Raw genomic sequence first — 16639 nt, 5'->3', positions numbered from 1 at the left:
AAGAACAGAGGGAACAGGAACCCTTACCCAGCGAGGTCACATTCTCATAGTTCTCCTGCATGACATCCCAGTAGAGGGCTCTCTGAGTGGGGTCCAGCAGAGCCCACTCTTCCCTGGTGAAATGCACAGCCACCTCCTCGAAGGTCACCGGCCCCTGAAAGAGCAAGAGTCCAACACTCAGGACCTCTTTCCCCACTCACAGCCCCACTATTTTTGGCAGAGAGGAGCCAATCAAATGGAAGCTCTGGGTGGATCGCAGTCAACAGAGTCCCACCCCCACCCCGCTCAGTGTATCCAGCAAATACCAGGGTGACGGGACGAAGAGAGAGCCCCTTGTCTCTCCCAGCAGATCCATCACACACCTACTAGCCACCGACTGATACAGGAGATGGAGCCCCTAGCGGGGTTCAGGGAAAACTCCCTGGTAGGAAGCCCAATAACCTCCTCATTGTGAGGAGGGGATATGAAGGGAGAGGCAGCTCCAATAAGCCTGACTCATGGTTGCCCCCTTCAGAGGTCAGGCTCCAGCCCTGGGAGTCTGGTCAGTTTGACTAGCTCCATGTAGGTGGGCTATTTTCTTTCTTCACAAATTAGGGCATTTCCACCTCCGAACCTCCTGGGTCTGTTCCTAGAATCTAGGCCACTTATTAAATAACTCCCAGCAGGTTTGCCACACCCTGGCCTCCTCCTTTCCCCACGCTGTGAATTTCCTGCCCCGCTCCAACCTCCAGACCAGACTGTGCAAACCTTCCCATCTCTGGTGTATTTTCTCTCCCTCTCCTCCAGCAGGAACCCACCAGCAACCCCCCGATAATCTCTACCTGAGTTGGCTCCACTGCAGCCATTTCTCTTCCCTGTCCCACGCCAGGCTGGAATGAGCTGGAGCAAAGCATGGACACCATTCTGCAGCCTGTCTGGGGGAGAAGGGCAGTTGTGGGCGTTTCAGAATCGGTTTTAGTTAATTTCATATCAGAATTCCCCCAGGCCCTTTCCCTGCAGACACCCTAGATTCTGCCATGCTGGGAAATGCTCAGTCTGTTTATTACAATGTTGACGTGGCCCCTCCTGCCAGGCTAAGCCCAGACACATTTTTAACCACCCTTCTCCCTCCCCTCACCCCGTAATGAAGTCTCTGAACACAAGGCTAGAAAAGAGTAGAACCAAAGGAGTCACTGTGGGGGATTCCCTCAGACACTGACCCCACGGCAGCCACATCCCAGCAGGGGGAATATGGAGTCAGGAACTGGCTTTTCCTCTGTCTGATCCTTGTTTTGTCCACTGGAAAGTGGTTCTGCCCAGGGATGCAGCAATACATGTGTCTGGGTGGACTAAAGAGCTGGAAATCTCTCCCCCCTCATTTCTACCACTGCCCCTTTCAGTCTTTCCTTCCTCTGTCCTCTCTCCCTGCCCCTCTGGCTGGGACAGTCCCATTCCTGGGGGCTTTGCTCTCCCATGGCTGGATTTTCTCCTGGCAATTGCTACAGGGAGGAGAAATGAGGGGGGTCTGTTTGTGCAGAGTCACTTTCTTGCCAGACCCCAGCACTTTCCCTGAGGTCTGTCAGTTACCTGGAGACTCTGGCTCAGAATTTAGTATTAACAGGGCCCAGGGCTGCCCTAGGGGGCTAGGACCAGCTGGAGAAAGTCATCCCCTGGGCCGGGCAGAGAAGCAGCTTTAATTCAGGTCACTTCCCAGCACAGAACCCTGCTGGGGGAGCAGCAGCTGCTAAGCCTGGTCTCCCAGATCACAATGGAGGCTGCAGCCTCTGACCCAGGAAGCTGAACCCCAATATCCTGAGCAGAGAGGGACAGAGCGTTTGAGCAGCTTCCCTCCTTTAGCTCTCTGGGGAGAGCAGCTAATGAGAGCCCCTCCTCACAGGGAGAATTGCTGATCTCATTTGCCCCCCTGGCCATCCAGAGTCACTCCTTGTCTTTCCATACAGTGACTCTGGATTAACAATGGTCTCAATGAAACCAGAGTTCAGAAAGAATGAGTCCAGAATGCTGTGGAAGGGACCATTGTGTGGCAGTGCTGACCCCCCTCCCACCTTCCTCACCCCCCAGATCTAGGATAAGGACTGGACAATCTAGGACAATGGAACTGGAAGTTCCTGCAGTTTTCAAGAGGGGAAAAAAGCAAAAATCTGTCATTTTACTTCACAGTGTTTGATAAGTGGCTAGAAAGTTATCACAGTGACTGGGCCCGGCCGGGGAATGTCGGGCAGTGCTTGGAGCCAGGATTCTGGCATAAGCTAATCAGGGAGAAGCAGCAAGGTCAGGAGCAGCCCCCAGAGCCCCTCCACCCCCAGATATTCCCTGGGACCCAGCCCCCAGAGTCCCTGGCCAGGGACCTCAGATACCCCTCAGAGCCCCACCGGCCAGAGAACCCCCACCAGACCATCACTGACAGGTTGGGAATCCCAAAGGGTTCCCCCCACCAAGAGACCCCAACAGCCAGAGACCCCCCAAAAGGGACCCCCACTGGGAACTCAGTCCCACACTGCCTACCTAGATCCCCTCCCCCCCACCCTCCAGCAGGATCTGCCCTGCCCTTTGCCTGGCACCCCCTCCTCCCCCCTGCGGGATCCTCTGATGCTTTACAGGGGCACCCCCTGGCCTAGCGCCGGGGATTCTCCCACACACACTCTGTGCACGGGGCAGGGCAGCGATCCCAGGAGCCAGCCGGGGAAGCCCAGACAGAGCCCCTGGCACAGCACCAGGTTCCCTCTAACCCCCTGTCCCGCCTCCCCAAGAGACGCCCACCCCGGCTGTTCTGCAGCCACCAGGCCCCCAGCGATACCCACCTCCAGGACCCACAGCCTCAGGGCTGGGCACATCACACCCACCCCCTGAAACCCCAAATCTCCAGAACCCACCAACCTCACTAGGGTACCCCCTGCCCAGCCACCCAGAGGCCTCCCCCCACCACAATCCCCCTTCAGCTGCTATCTCCCCCCACAGCCCCACCCCCACCCAGCAACACTGTTACCTCACAGTGCCTGAGAAGTGGATAGAAAGTGACCACCGCCCCCTGCTGGCCAGTCACACAGGCAGAGGGAGCCCTGGGGGATGTCTCTTGAACTGGAGTATGGAAGGCCTGGAGGGACAAAATAGGTAAGAAATGTCCATGACTGTCACTAGCAAATAATGGCCACCATGGATCCACCCCAGAGGTGGCTGCATCTTAGCACTGCGGGAATCAACCCCTCACAGAGGCCATTTGCCATGGGGTTTGGGATACTTCTCAACTCACACTGCACTCAGAGAAACCTCCTCATCCCGTGCCAGCTGGAGAAAAGAAAAGGGTCCAGCCAACTCTCCTGTTATCAGCTGGGAACCACTGATCCCCAAACAGGGGGAGGCCTCTGGCTTTGATGGGTATTAAATATGTGGCTGGTCTCTTCTTCGGCAAACATTTTAACAGAGGTAAAAGAGGGACCAAATGATTCACAAAGGAGTCGGGAAAGATGATCTCTGGGCAATTTAACCCCCTGTGACCTCCATGATGGAGAAGAACTCAGGGCAACAGGTTCCCTCGAAGGAAGAAGTTGCTGGGATTTAGAAACATGGGGAACAGCCCCAAACCCGAGAGGATTTTTAACTGACATTTGATAATGACAGAAAAAGGCAAAACATGAGCTTTGAGAGCAATGTTCAGAAATGAAAGAGAAAGGGTGGAAATCTGAGAGATTTTGGATCCATTTTGCAAATTATAGAGAGGAAAGTGGAAAATCAGAGGGATTTTATATCAGTTGATAGCAGGCAAAATCTGAGTGTTTCACATCAATATTTGATAAATGAATAAAGAGGAAATGGGCAACATTTGCAAACATTTTATATCCAGGTTCAAGAATCTAAGAAAAGGTGTAAATCTGAGATTTTCTTGGTATTTTATAACTACAGAGACAGGGGGAAATCTCAGGGCATATTCAATTAGAAATAGACAACTAGAGAGAAGTGGGGCAAACGTTTAGGTTATTTTATATGAATATTTGAGATTTGCAAAGAAAATGTGTCACAAACTGCGTATTTGATAACATGAGAGAAAAACACCAAGATCTGAGGGGATTTTATATTGCTGTTAACCAACTAGTGGAAAAGGGGGACTGTTGGACTGGATTTTATACGACTGTCCAATACATAAACACAAAGTAACGGTTCCCCCACCCCCACCATTCCCATGGGCAGCAGGGAGCCCTTTGAGGAGCTGATTAAAAGGGAGGGGGAGGGGGAGCTGAAAGGTCACTGGATAAAGGAAGGGGGCAGCAGTGGGGGACGGGCGGGTGACTGGCAACTGGTGGTTGGGGGCAACTGTGTTGGTAGTTAGGGGGCAGCAACTGGGATTGTGAAAGGGGGGTCTGGGCAGTCCCCATGGAGGACACGGGCGCCTCCCTTCCCTGCCCTGGCAGAGACCCGGCATCTCCTAGAATATCAGGGCTGGAAGGGACCTCAGGAGGTGTCTAGTCCAACCCCCTGCTCAAAGCAGGGCCAATCCCCAACTAAATCCCCAAATGCCCCCCTCAAGGAGTCAGCTCCCAGCCCTGGGTTTAGCAGGCCAGTGCTCAAACCACTGAGCCATCCCACCCCCACTCCAGAGGCAGCCATGTGCTGGGGAATGACTCAGGGCAACAATTTCCCACCTAAACAAGGACAAATCGCTGCAGATAAAATGGGTGGGAAAATGCCCCTCACTAGAGAAGATTTTAAACTGACGTTTGAGACTCATGGGGAGAAGGGGGGAAATCGGGGGAGACGGGAGAGCTGATCATTGGAGGGGAAAGGGGGGGAATCGCCCCAGATTTTATAGCCCCGTGTGAGACACTGAGAGAGAAAAGGGGCAGAACTAGAGAGAATTTGTATCGGGGGCGAGAGGCAAGTGGCACAAACAGGGACAGGATCCAATTAACCCCCCTCCCCCCTTCGCCCGCCCGCCACTCCCCCCCCGCGGGAATTTCCTGGCTGCACAGAGACAGTTCAACACCCCCCCCGCGCGTCCCACCGACCTTCCCCTCCCTACAACTCCAGCTTCTCCCCTCCCTGCCTGACACCCCCATCTCCCCCCACACCACAGGGGATCCCCCCCGCCAGGCCCCAGTCTCTGCCCCCCAAATCCCACTGGGGCTGAGGCAGCTCTGAGGCTTCTCCCAGGTTCCCCGGGGCAGAGTCACTTTCCTGCCCAGCCCCAGTGCCCCCCCCGGGGTCTCTAACTCCCCGGGGGGCTCCGTGGGAGGCTGGACACCAGGGATGCAGGACGGCAGGAATGGGGGTGCCAGGTCTCCTGTGCCTCAGTCTCACGGCGGGACCGAGGGGGCTCGTCACTCTCCGGCTCGGGAGCACTGGGAAGACCCGACCGTGGACGGGCCGTCGCTGGGGGGGACGGCCCCGCGCAGGCGCTGAGCACGTCCTTATATCACTTCTGTGGCGGGAAAAGTGCTGAGGAGATGGAACGCTGAGGGCTGGTTTTGGCGGGAAAAACCGGTTTGGGCTGGTTTGAGCCTGTGTCCTGATGGTAAACAAGTCCCCTCTCAGAGATGGAGTCCAGGGGTCAATAGTTCATATGCTCCAGATTGGATCTTATTTTAAAGCCAGTGATTTACTTCATAAACATCTTATTAACCAACTAATTGAACATATTGAACAGTTTATACTTCTCACACCTAACAATGAGATAAAAAAAAGAACACAGACAAACCTTGTCAGTAACGGCTAATGTCCCAACTGGGAAGCACGTGAGCTTGTTGCAGAGCTGCTGCTCAGGGACGGGAACCTCCTGGCACCCAGCCTCCAAAATCACTCAGGCTGCACTTTCTGCACGACTAGGTGCTGGCTGAGGGGGGCGTGGGAATTGGTGGCCTCTGCTGCAGGTGATGGGAATCTCAGGCCTTGGCTACACTTACAAATTTGCAGCGCTGCAGCACAGTGTGAAAACACACCCTCTCCAGCGCTGCAAATTGCGGCGCTGCAAAGCGCCAGTGTGGTCAAAGCCCCAGCGCTGGGAGTGCGGATCCCAGCGCTGTACGTTATTCCCCACACGGAGGTGGAGTACGGACAGCGCTGAGAGAGCTTTCTCCCAGCGCTGGCGCTTTGACTACACTTAGCGCTTCAAAGCACTGCCGTGGCAGCGCTTTGAAGTGCAAGTGTAGCCAAAGCCTCAGGTATTTAAAGCCATGGCCTAGAGGAGGGAAGTGCCTAACTCCAGAGTCTGCAGCTGCCTAGGGCCAGGGCTGAGGATTTAGAGTCCCTAGTGCAGCCGTTGCAAGGTTCAAGCATGCTCAGCCCTGGCATTGCCACCCCTCCTGCGGCTAGTAGCTGCAGCTGGCTAAGGCTGGCCTCTGGGAACTGGCCCCATGGCTGTAGCCAGAGAAGCTGCAGGTGGCTCTGTGACTACTGGGACCATTAAGCTAGAGCTGCTAAAGACACTGGAGTTCACCTCAAGGAACAGAGGTCACCAGTAGGACAGGAATGTCAGGCGGAGCAGGGAAAGAGGGAGCAGGTCAGGCTGGCAGAGGGAGCTTCCAGCTGGGTGGGAGCATGTCCAAAGTAGAAAGGAAACAAGGGTGGGGAGAGGTGGTGGTGACCAGGTAGCAGACTAGCATGTAGATGGGAGCAGAGGGAGAGAGGCTGGTGGCTTCAGATTCCTAAGGGCTAAGTCCTGACTTTGGGGAGATGGTGTTTGCAGGTGGCTGGCTCACATGGCAGGACGGGGGCTGAGGGAGGGATCTGTCAGAAGTGATCAGGTGTCTGTTGGTTTTAGAACTCTGAGCTGAGACTAGGACCACATGCCGTGACTGGTGACATGGGGGGTACTGGAGACATGGCTAGAGAAGGTCTGAATGAGGAAGGAGATAAATCTGTTGGGAGTTTCCTTGATCACTATGAAAGTTCTGCTCACTGTGGACACTGGTAAACCCACATGGGTGCACAGCTCAATGAGAAAACCCGGGGGCTGAGGGAGCTGTGTAGGGCAATGCATATAGTCATGTAGGGGTGTGTGATCAAAATGAAAAATGTCTCTGAGGTTCAGTACCGGGTATGCTATGGCACCAATGGCACTGCCCCACCAGGCCCACACTCGGAGCCCACAGTGACTACCCAGGGGCCCACAAATATGTTTGGTGCCGGGGCCCACAAAAGGTTAATCCGGCCCTGACTGCCTGAGCACTATTTCAGCCCCACATTTTTAGGTGGTCCTCCCACAGTGGGAGCTGCAGAGCCCTCCTCCACATATCTCTCTCTCTCTCCCACACACACACACCCCTCCTGCTGTTGGGAGGGGAACAGGAGAAAGGACAAAATAAGCAAGAGACGAAGAGAAAGGAGGGAGGGAGGAAAAAGTGAAACAAAAAGGACAAACCCTAATGTCCCCAATGAGTCTAAGGGACAAAATCCCAGGTGCGGAATAATATTCTGCCTCCTTAAGTTCGTGTTTTCCATGCCTAGAATTCAACTCTCACCAGATGGATCAGACTGAACAGGTTTCAAACCTCCAGGAGGCTCTTACCTTCTAAACAGGGACGGCTGTTTTCTAGTAAAATCACTAGAAGGGAAGGAGAGAACTCGAAAGAGGTTCCTCCTGGCGCTCACGTCCGTGAACCCGAATACTCTCTCAGTCCTCAAAGAGAGACCTGGAGAAGGAGACTTGCTGAAGCAAAGCCACAGGGGTCTCTGAGGTTTCCCTGGCCCCTCGCCCCTGTCCTGCCTGGCTGATGTCAGCATCTCTCTGTGAGGTCACCACCTCCCCACCACCTTGGACCAATAGGCTGAGGTCCTGCCAAAGGCCTTTGTGATGTCACTGCCCCACCCCTCCCTTGCTGTGCCAATGTCCTGCCCCTGGCCAGGGACTTTGCAGGTTTGAGCTACTCCCTGTGGATCACCCCACTCAAGGAGCGTTCGTTCTAGGCAGCAAGCCGGCTAGACAGGGAAACATCAGACGCTGCTCCCAATGCTACACTCAGTTTTTCAGAAATTAGTCGACTTTACAGCCAGAAGAGACCATTAGAGCATCTAATCTGACCGCCTGCACATCACAGGCCTCCTGTATGACACAATAGCAGGTGAAGGTGGGGGTCTGAGGAGGTGAGTGGCAGGGGGGCAGGTGAGCCGGGGGCACTGAAGGGGGGTGCTGAGGAGGCAAGTGGGCAGGCAGTGGGTGGGGACAGGTGAGCTGCGGGAGTGGGGGGGTCTGAGGAGGCGAGTGGGAGGGGCTGGTGAGCCGGCAGCAGGGGACTGCTTCATGGAGCAGCTGGTATGGGAACCCACAAGAGGAGAGGCAACTCTCGATTTAATCCTGAGTGGAGCACAGGAGCTGGTCCAAGAGGTAACTATAGCAGGACCGCTTGGAAATAGTGACCATAATACAATAGCATTCAACATCCCTGTGGTGGGAAGAACACCTCAACAGCCCAACACTGTGGCATTTAATTTCAAAAGGGGGAACTATACAAAAATGAGGGGGTTAGTTAAACAAAAGTTAAAAGGTACAGGGACTAAAGTGAAATCCCTGCAAGTTGCATGGGCCCTTTTAAAAGTCACCATAATAGAGGCCCAACTTCAATGTATACCCCAAATTAAGAAACACAGTAAGAGAACTAAAAAAGAGCCACTGTGGCTTAACAACCATGTAAAAGAAGCAGTGAGAGATAAAAAGACTTCCTTTAAAAAGTGGAAGTCAAATCCTAGTGAGGCAAATAGAAAGGAGAACAAACACTGCCAACTTAAGTGCAAGAGTGTAATAAGAAAAGCCAAAGAGGAGTTTGAAGAATGGCTAGCCAAAAACTCCAAAGGTAATAACAAAATGTTTTTAAGTACATCAGAAGCAGGAAGCCTGCTAAACAATCAGTGGGGCCCCTTGACGATCGAAATACAAAAGGAGCGCTAAAAGACGATAAAGTCATTGCGGAGAAACTAAATGGATTCTTTGCTTCAGTCTTCACGGCTGAGGATGTTAAGGAGATTCCCAAACCTGAGCTAGCTTTTGTAGGTGACAAATCTGAGGAATTGTCACAGATTGAAGTGTCACTAGAGGTGGTTTTGGAATTAATTGATAAACTCAACATTAACAAGTCACCGGGACCAGATGGCATTCACCCAAGAGTTCTGAAAGAACTCAAATGTGAAGTTGCGGAACTATTAACTTTAAATCAGCTTCGGTACCCAATGACTGGAAGTTACCTAATGTAACGCCAATATTTAAAAAGGGCTCTAGAGGTGATCCCAGCAATTACAGACCGGTAAGTCTAACGTCGGTACCGGGCAAATTAGTCGAAACAATAGTTAAGAATAAAATTGTCAGACACATAGAAAAACAAACTGTTGAGCAATAGTCAACATGGTTTCTGTAAAGGGAAATCGTGTCTTACTAATCTATTAGAGTTCTTTGAAGGGATCAAACATGTGGACAAGGGGGATCCGGTGGATATAGTGTACTTAGATTTCCAGAAAGCCTTTGACAAGGTCCCTCACCAAAGGCTCTTACGTAAATTAAGCTGTCATGGGATAAAAGGGAAGGTCCTTTCATGGACTGAGAACTGGTTAAAAGAGAGAACAAAGGGTAGGAATTAATGGTAAATTCTCAGAATGGAGAGGGATAACTAGTGGTGTTCCCCATGGGTCAGTCCTAGGACCAATCCTATTCAATTTATTCATAAATGATCTGGAGAAAGGGGTAAACAGTGAGGTGGCAAAGTTTGCAGATGATACTAAACTGCTCAAGATAGTTAAAACCAAAGCAGATTGTGAAGAACTTCAAAAAGATCTCACAAAACTAAGTGACTGGGCAACAAAATGGCAAATGAAATTTAATGTGGATAAATGTAAAGTAATGCACATTGGAAAAAATAACCCCAACTATACATACAATATGATGGAGGCTAATTTAGCTACAATGAGTCAGGAAAAAGATCTTGGAGTCATCGTGGACAGTTCTCTGAAGACGTCCACGCAGTGTGCAGAGGAGGTCAAAAAAGCAAACAGGATGTTAGGAATCATTAAAAAGGGGGATAGAGAATAAGACTGAGAATATATTATTGCCCTTATATAAATCCATGGTATACCCGCATCTCAAATACTGTGTACAGATGTGGTCTCCTCACCTCAAAAAAGATATTCTAGTACTAGAAAAGGTTCAGAAAAGGGCAACTAAAATGATTAGGGGTTTGGAGAGGGTCCCATACGAGGAAAGATTAAAGAGGCTAGGACTCTTCAGCATGGAAAAGAGGAGACTAAGGGGTGATATGATAGAGGTCTATAAAATCATGAGTGATGTTGAGAAAGTGGGTAAGGAAAAGTTATTTACTTATTCCCATAATACAAGAACTAGGGGTCACCAAATGAAATTAATAGGCAGCAGGTTTAAAACAAATAAAAGGAAGTTCTTCTTCACGCAGTGCACAGTCAACTTGTGGATCTCCTTACCTGAGGAGGTTGTGAAGGCCAGGACTATAACAATGTTTAAAAGGGAACTGGATAAATTCATTGGCCACTGTCGGTAGACAGATACTGGGCTAGATGGACCTTTGGTCTGACCCGGTACGGCCGTTCTTATGTTCTCCCGTGCCATGGAGTAGGCGTTCCACAGCTCCTTCACTTTGACCCTGCCTTGCAGCGTGTCCCGGTCATGGCCCCTTTCTGTCATACATCGTGAAATCTGTGCATATGTATCATAATTTCTAAGGCTGGAGCACAGCTGGGACTGGACAGTGTAGCCTGATTTGAGGTGTGTTAGTGGTGTTGATTTAATTTATTGACTTAATTCAATTTTATTTAATTAATTTTAATTGATATTAATAATCATTATTATGGATATTAATTAATATGGGTTTAGGCTTGCCAATGTGTTTGATTAGAAGATAATGTTTGTTTTGAATTAGGCTTTACAGAGTTTATAAAAGGACCTTTGGGGGTCTGACAGGAAGCTCACACTCCGACAGGTATAGTTATAAAGACTTTTTATTAAAATCAATTAAATAATAAGTAAATGGTAAAACAAACAGTTAGAATTACAAAATTATAATTGTATCACAGTTATTCAAGATATCTATATATATGGTAATACACGATTATGTGCTGCAAAGCTTTGGTTAATACTCACACCCTGTTTTGATGACCTGGTGTTGAAAGATATCGGATCACACCTTTGGTGGTGCCTCTGGCAGAGGAAACTAATGTCACACCTCTGACGAGGAAGCTAATGCAAAAGCTGTTAAAGCTGTTTACGTTCTAACTATGCAAATAAGCATATTAATCCTTAGACAGCAACAGCCTCCTCTCCCCAAATGCTGAGGAGGTCCAGCAGCTCAACATTGCTCCAAACGGAGGATCGCCTAGTACATTAAAAAAAACAAACCAAACCGAAAAACCAATGCAGAAAAGCTCCCATCACACATCCATCACCATTGTAGATTTTGACATCTCCTGCCTGATGTGACATCTTTGCTTTGCAAACAAGAGACCTGGAGAAGTCTGTGGCTGTTACCCTCTAACTGGGTAAAAGGTTACACATACTGTCTCAAGTAATTTTCCTCTTAACAGAAGATTTAAAATTTATCAAAAATTCCATTTGAAATAGAAATAATTACAGTCTATACTGGGTCTCTATTATTCTCACACATGCTATTTCTCTCACCTATTCCCCCACTTTAATTCCTTTGGAGTGAGAGTTTAATTTCAGGATTAGCCTCCATTTCCTGTATAGTAGGAGGGGGCAGGGAGAGAACAAGAAAACCTGAATTATATTGTAACACTGAAAGTTAGCACGTAATCAGCCTCTTCCGTGATACTAATTAACTTCATGTTTAATTTCATTGTCGCTGGTACCAATTTATTCAACAAGTACAACATATAAACCCAGAGGGCAGTTTTCTCTTAATTCCCATTTCCACCCAGTCAGCTTTGTGTGAAGACACATTCTGCAATAACCTAGGAGCCTTCCATTTCTGTGAGTTCATTTCTCCCTGGGGCTTCTCCCAGAAGTGTGGGGGGAAGGGGTCTCACACGACGTGGGAAGGCTGCATCATGAGAAAAACCACCTGTGCTCTATTTTCACACTTGCTAATCCTTCAAAGTAGCAGCAGGAGGAGAAGCGATACAAATGCATTAGATGCTAGAGCAAAACGAAGAGACAAAACCACAGACTTTGGACTCCGCATTCATGTATCCTGCAGTCTGAACTTGGAATCTGATACATTCCCTCGTTGGCTACCATCATTTGCCCAGCATGGAAGTGCTTCTTGTCCAACAAGGCAGCCAGATTGGGACCCATAGGCATGGAATGGCTCTGAAGGAATCAGCTGTTTCTCTCTGTGCTTCATGAAACTTTGGATCCAATGGTAAAAGACAGTTGTGCCCAATTTAATCATGGCGTCCTTCAGGAGTGTGACCAATGCCACTTAACTAGGGAGCAGATTCTAAAGATAGTTTACCTGAGCCACAGGTCACCGCAGCTTCCATCTCGGGGGTGAAAATCAACCAGCACTACCTGCAATTTCTACTTGAGTTCTTGTCACACCTTTGACGTTACTTGGAGTAATTTGACACTTCTCTGGTGTAGAATTCTTCACCAACTGCACAACAGATCAGTGGCGATAGTGAGGTACAACTCCCCCAACTATGATCTTTTATTTCTTTAATCTGGTGCCACAAATTTAAATTAGGGACTAAATTCAGGTGCGGCTTAGAATCCCTGTAAGACACCAAATGTCAGGTCTCTATTAAAAATAGTTATATTTCTGCAGCTATAGCACATTCAACACAGGATTTCATTTTCTACACATTTGCAGCATCTCCCAGGGGGAGCTGAACGAAAATGTCACTTCCATTTTCCCATCCCTACCTAGATAGGGATTGCATTTCCCAAATAATAGGCAACATGCACCTGATTAGGAAGGAGATCTCTTCAGGAGTGACCTCCTGCAGGGCCTGGGCCACAACTGCTTTGGGAGCCCAATGCATGGGTATTTTGCTTAGTTCCAAGTCATTTAGGAGGGAATCCTCTTCCCAGCCCTTTAGAAAAAATATTGACCTAACCAACTGAACAACAGGGGGACTGGGAAAGTGATGGGGAATAAGGGAATCCCTCTGACTTACCCTATCTTCCTCTGCTGTTACAGAGGGTGAAATGACATTTTCCCCTAAGCCCTGTCCTGTTCCTGCTCTTGGTTATAGTTCAATATATTTGAAGTGAGGAAAATGGTAGCAAAAATATCTGCTCTGCAGCACAACCTGAAGCAACAGCAGAGCAACTGGGACTGAAACAATTTGTTCCCAAAGGGGGAACTTGATGACTAAGAATTGCTTTGAAATGGGGGAACAGTATAACCATGATGCTCAGGGTTTGTTTAGGTCAGGTCACGGGGAAAGCTAATGCCAACCCCTGCACCTGGGCTGCAACTGCTCTACAACTATAATTGTCTTTTTACACCAAGATCACTAACTTGAGCAGCCAACGCCATGTGCAGCCCTAGTGGATGTCAGGCACAGGTAGTTTTCGCCTCAGGGTACCCCACCTGGAGCTGATGAACATTCCTGGCAGGAGGGACACACACTCCTGTGACTCAAAAGGAAAGCAGTTGATAGAAAAGATCATGGGACTGACCCCAAAGAAGGGTGAGCTGCAAAAGGCAGAAGCAGGCAATTCATCTGGTGGACCTGAGAGACCACAGTGAAGATGGTGCACAGATCACTATGTGAGAATTAGCAAATGTGATTTTTTTTTAATCTTTTCCCAGCCCTAATCAAGGCATTTGTAACAGTTCTCCAATGTGGATTTTGCGATGTCTAATAAGATGTGAGCTCTTTTTGAAGCTTTTCCCACACTCAGAGCATGTGTAGGGCGTCTCTCTTCTGCAGAGTCTCTGATGTGAGATAAAGTGTGAACGCTGACTGAAGCTTTCCCCGCACTCAGAGCATCCATAAGGTTTCTCACCCGTGTGGATTCTCCTATGTGTGCTCAGGGCAGAGCTCCGATTAAAGCTTTTCCCGCACTCAGCGCATGTGTAGGGCTTCTCTCCTGTGTGGATTCGCTGATGCGTGATCAGGTGTGAGCTCCGATTGAAGCTTTTCCCACACTCAAAGCATCCATAAGGTTTCTCACCCATGTGGATTCTCCGGTGTCTGCTCAGGGCAGAGCTCTGATTAAAGCTTTTTCCGCAGTCAGAGCATGTGTAGGGCGTCTCTCCCGTGTGGAGTCTCTGATGTGAGATAAGGTGTGAACGCTGACCGAAGCTTTCCCCGCACTCAGAGCATCCATAAGGTTTCTCACCCGTGTGGATTCTCCTATGTGTGCTCAGGGCAGAGCTCCGATTAAAGCTTTTCCCGCACTCAGAGCATCCATAAGGTTTCTGACCCGTGTGGATTCTGCTGTGTGCGCTCAGGGTAGAGCTGTGATTAAAGCTTTTCCCGCACTCAGCACATGTGTAGGTCATCTCTCCTGTGTGGGTTCTACGATGTGTGATAAGGTTTGAATGCCGACTGAAGCTTTTCCCGCACTCAGCGCATGTGTAGGGCGTCTCTCCTGTGTGGATTCTATGATGTACGAGAAGGTCTGAGCTCCGACTGAAGCTTTTCCCACACTCATGGCATGTGTAGCATTTCCCTTCCAAGTGGATTCTGTTGCGGGTTATAAGGTCTGAGTGGCTACTGAAGTTTTCCTCTGGCCTCTGCTGAATCTCACAGGCTTTTGCTTTTTCTGGGAGTGCACAACTCCCATAAACATTCCCTTTGGATCTTCCCGATAACGTTCCATGTGGTTCTACTTGCTGAGCGTCTTCCTGCTGGGGTTTCTCCTCCTCATTCTCACTCACCATCCCATCACCTGATGGGAGAGAGAGAGAATCCAGACATAGGTCACTCCCTGTGCCGGAAAGAAAGGAAATTTCAGAGAGAGGAATGGAAAAAGGGATGAACAATCCAAAATGTGTGTGGGAGAGATCAAACCTATCAGGAGCTGATTTTCCCCAAACCCTTCCCCAGAGGAGAGAGAAAGGATCAGTTTTGGTCCGCATCTCACCAGAACACTCAAGGGAAAGCGAGACCGGGGAGGAACCTGCTGCAAGGGAAGCCATGAATGACATCTGCCATAATGATTCCACATCTGCAAGGAACAATCCAGAACTTGGAGAGCTCACAGGGTCTTTGTAGGGCATCCCAAATGTTTCCTGCATTCCCACACAGTTTTTGAGTTGGTTTAACCAAGTCCTCACCTGTGCAGGCAGCTCTTGGAAGCACTTCTTTCTCAGAGCCCTGGAGGTCCGGGACCCACGGCTCTTCCCCTCGTTCCAGCTGCAAGATCACATCAGGTTTGGAAATCGGAAACCCTACTCCAGGCAAAGAAAACAAGGGAGGTCGGTGGAATTTGTGGGATACTTGTCACAAAGAATATTCCATGGTTGTAATCCCTGGTCATTTTTAAGCAGTAGAATACCAAGGTCATCTTCCTTGGCTCAAAGTGGCAGAAGAGTTAGTATTATTATTATAAATAATCCTCTCTGGCAATAAATCCCTTATCAATGGTTGTGGTTGTGAAACCCTCCTTTCTTTATTGTCTTATCTTTATGGTCACCACTTTTACCTTGTTAATCAGTCTGGTTCTTTAATTGTTTCTATCTGCTGTAAAATTCATGTTGCTAAGTGTGAGTAAATTACGTATAATTACAGATATAATTGATTAGAGAATTATGTTATGACATGTTAGAATCGTCAAGTATCAGGGGGTAGCTGTGTTAGTCTGGATCCACAAAAACAACAAGGAGTCTGGTGGCACCTTAAAGACTAAGGGCTTGGCTACACTTACAAGTTGCAGCGCTGGTGGAGGCTTTCCAGTGCTGCAATTACACCCCGTCCACACTTGCAGGGCACAACCAGCGCTGCAACTCCCTGGTTGCAGCGCTGGCTGAAAACCCATCCCGGCAGGGGTATAAGGAGTGCAGCGCTGGTGATCCAGCGCTGCTCAGCAGGTGTGGACACTCACCAGCGCTTTAATTGTCCTCCAGGGAATAAGGAGGTATCCCAGAATTCCTGTTCAGCCACTCTGCTCATCAGTTTGCACTCTACTGCTCTTGCCTCAGGTGACCCGCCCTTTAAATGCCCCGGGAATTTTAAAAATCTCCTTCCTGTTTGCTGCAGCCAGGTGTGGAGTGCAATCAGTTAATCTTTCCAGGTGACCATGCCTCCACGTGGCAAACGAGCCCCAGCATGGAGCAATGGCGAGCTGATGGACCTCATCAGTGTTTGGGGGGAGGAATCTGTGCAGGCACAGCTGCGCTCCGGCCGTAGGAATTACGATATCTTTGAGCAGATATCAAGGGCCATGCTGGATAGGGGCCATGATCGGGACGCACTACAATGCAGGGTGAAAGTTAAAGAGCTGCGGAGTGCCTATTACAAAGCCCGCGAGGGGAATCGCCAATCCGGAGCTGCCCCCACGACCTGCCGTTTTTACAGGGAGATGGACGAGATACTTGGGGGTGACCCCACTGCCAATCCCAGGACAACGATGGACACTTCTGAGCAGGCTGGGGGACAGGAGGAGGAGGCGGAGGCGGAGGCGGCGGGGGGGGGAGGAAACCGCGAGTGAAGCTACTGGGATGGGGGAAGACACCCCAGAGTGGGCATGCAGCCAGGAGCTCTTCTCAAGCCAGGAGGAAAG

The 16639-nt window shown here is 49.6% G+C and overlaps 1 pseudogene; it reads right to left on the bottom strand.

The window, feature by feature from the left end:
* LOC123356633 overlaps positions 1-16639 on the bottom strand; it is a 584020-nt pseudogene that overhangs the window by 552290 nt on the left and 15091 nt on the right.

This window comes from Mauremys mutica, chromosome 26 (genome assembly GCF_020497125.1).
Source record: "Mauremys mutica isolate MM-2020 ecotype Southern chromosome 26, ASM2049712v1, whole genome shotgun sequence".
NCBI lineage: Eukaryota > Metazoa > Chordata > Testudines > Geoemydidae > Mauremys > Mauremys mutica.
The sequence above is the reverse complement of the archived record's forward strand: the minus strand, read 5'-3'. Positions and strand labels throughout refer to the sequence as shown.